At 45.0% G+C, this 2,500-nt stretch overlaps 1 long non-coding RNA gene across 2 annotated transcripts; it reads right to left on the bottom strand.

Moving 5' to 3' along the window:
• Nucleotides 1–1,373: 1,373 nt before the first annotated feature.
• LOC139024817 (uncharacterized) lies at nucleotides 1,374–1,904 on the bottom strand. 2 transcript variants are annotated; one of them, XR_011476174.1, is made up of 3 exons: nucleotides 1,847–1,904; nucleotides 1,507–1,651; nucleotides 1,374–1,409 (listed from the first exon to the last, which is right to left on the bottom strand). It is a non-coding gene; the product is annotated as an uncharacterized lncRNA (long non-coding RNA). The 2 variants fall into 2 exon arrangements; XR_011476175.1 differs by lacking the exon at nucleotides 1,847–1,904 and adding an exon at nucleotides 1,716–1,744 and having other exon boundaries at nucleotides 1,507–1,653.
• Between the last annotated feature and the right edge of the window lie 596 nt (nucleotides 1,905–2,500).

Raw genomic sequence — 2,500 nt, 5'->3', positions numbered from 1 at the left:
CTCTCTTCTCTCTCTCTCTCTCTCTCTCTCTCTCTCTTCTTCTCTTTCTCTCTCTCTCTCTCTCTCTCTCTCTCTTCTCTGTCTTCTGTCTCTGTCTCTGTCTCTCTCTCTGTCTCTCTCTCTGTCTCTGTCTCTGTCTCTCTCTGTCTCTCTCTGTCTCTCTTCTCTCTGTCTCTGTCCTTCTGTCTCTGTCTCTTCTCTTCTCTGCTCTATCTCTGTCTCTATCTCTCTCTCTGTCTCTCTGTCCTGTCTCTAGGTTCCATCGACCGTAGTGTAGAGTAGTTTCTTCTGTGAAGAAGCAGCTGTGTGGTCAGTGTAAACCATGTGACAGTCTCCTGTTCCCAGGCCCAGTCTCCTGTTCCCGGATGTTCGAACTACAGATTTCTGTCTGTCTCTCTACCAACATGGAGGAGCGTCTTGTCTCTCTGTGTGTCACAATGGAGGCTATGTCTCTCGAGCTGGAGCCCAGAAAGATCACAGGAAACATCAGACTGATAAATCTTCAAGGAACTATTAACACGTCAATGTGTGCTGTTTTCCTGGATGTCATCCAATGAGAAAAAGACTCCTGGATGTCATCCAATGAGAAAAAGACTCCTGGATGTCATCCAATGAGAAAAAAGACAAATGAAGAAGATAGCAGCACTTACTAGTTCACAAGTCGTTTCTCTCAATTCACTCCAAGCCAGCAGTCTGAAAGAATCAGAATCAGAAAACTTATTGTACAAACGTTCTAAATTTGTTTGGTGTTATTTTCAAGTTTTACGGGATCTGGATGTTTAAAATCATCCAACCAAATGCTTAATGTAGATTCCTTCTCGACAATGGAACAACAATAAATAATATAAGATAACCTTTTTTCTTTACACTTTAGTCATTTAACAGATGCCTTATTCAGAGCGACTTACAGGAAGAATTAGTGTTAAGTGCTTTGTTTTACCAGCAACTTGCAGTTACTGGCCCAATGATCTTAACAGCTAGGCTACCTGTCGCAGAAAAGGTTAAAAAGGATGAACATCCAAAACTGCTGGTATGGAATAAACTGATAGAAATTATGTTGTCTGTGAGTGCTGGTCGCCTTGTTTCCTAGTGGAGTTGGATCTTTGGATTAGGAGGAACTATGAAGAGCCTTCAACTTAGCCCAGTGGAACCACCCAAAGGGAGGAACTATGAAGAGGCTTCAACTTAGCCCAGTGGAACCAGTTTCTGTCTTATTCCAAACCCTCATATATTGTAGAAAGATAGAATGATACGTGAAGTGAAACAGAATGGTGAAGCAACGATCAGGCCTGTTCCAACCAGGTAACTCCAACCTGCTCAGAGACAGGGATCAGGCCTGTTCCACCAGGTTTACCTCCAACCTGCTCATGAGACAGGGATCAGGCCTGTTCCACCAGGTTACCTCCAACCTGCTCAGAGACAGGGATCAGGCCTGTTCCACCAGGTTTACCTCCAACCTGCTCAGAGACAGGGATCAGGCCTGGTTCCACCAGGTTACCTCCCAACCTGCTCAAAGGAACATCTGAAACATTTTGTCTTATAACCTTGGTCTACAAGTCCGAGGATGGAGGAGATGCCAGGTTAGGTCTCAAATGGCACCCTATTCCCTATATAGTGCACTACTTTTGACCAGGGTTCCCTATATAGTGCACTCTTTGACCAGGGTTCCTATAAGTGCACTACTTTTGACCAGGGTTCCCTATATAGTGCACTACTCTTTTGACCAGGGTTCCCTATATAGTGCCACTACTTTTGACCAGGGTTCCCTATATATAGTGCACTACTTTTGACCAGGTTTCCCTATATAGTGCACTACTTTTGACCAGGCGTTCCCTATATAGTGCACTACTTTTTGACCAGGACCCATATGGACACAGACCTTGAGGAGGTCATCTCTATGTCAGAGGACAGAAGATGCCAGGTCGTGTCTGCCATACTTTTTTCATAACAGACTCTTTGAAAGCATTTACGAACAATGGCCTTGTGGATGCTGGCAGAGAGGAGAGATGAGGAGAGGATGAGGAGAGATGAGGGGATGTGGAGAGATGAGGAGAGATGAGAGAGGGGTGAGGGGATATTTGGAGAAATGAAGAGAAATGAGGAGAGATGAGGGAGGGAGAAATGGAGAGGGAGTGGAGAGATGAGGAGAGTGGAGGAGATGAGGATGAGAGAGAGAGGAGAGAGAAGAGGAGAGATGAAGAGAGATGAGGAGAAATGAGGAGAGGTGGAGAGAGATGAAGAGATGAAGAGGAGAGATGAGGAGAAATGAGAGAGGTGGAGAGAGATGAGGAGAAAGGAGGAGAGGTGGAGAGGAGAGAGATGAAGAGATGAGGAGATGAGGAGAGATGAAGAAGAGATGAGGAGAGATGAGGAGAGATGAGAGAAATGAAGAGAAATGAAGAAGAAAATGAGGAGAGATGAGGAGAGATGAGAGAGATGAGGAGAGATGTGGAGGAGAGATATGAGGAGAAATTGAGGAGAAATGTGGAGAAATGTGGAG

Source organism: Salvelinus sp. IW2-2015, unplaced genomic scaffold (assembly GCF_002910315.2).
Source record: "Salvelinus sp. IW2-2015 unplaced genomic scaffold, ASM291031v2 Un_scaffold1911, whole genome shotgun sequence".
NCBI classification, from domain to species: Eukaryota; Metazoa; Chordata; class Actinopteri; order Salmoniformes; family Salmonidae; genus Salvelinus; species Salvelinus sp. IW2-2015.
This window is presented reverse-complemented; position numbering and strand designations above follow the sequence as displayed.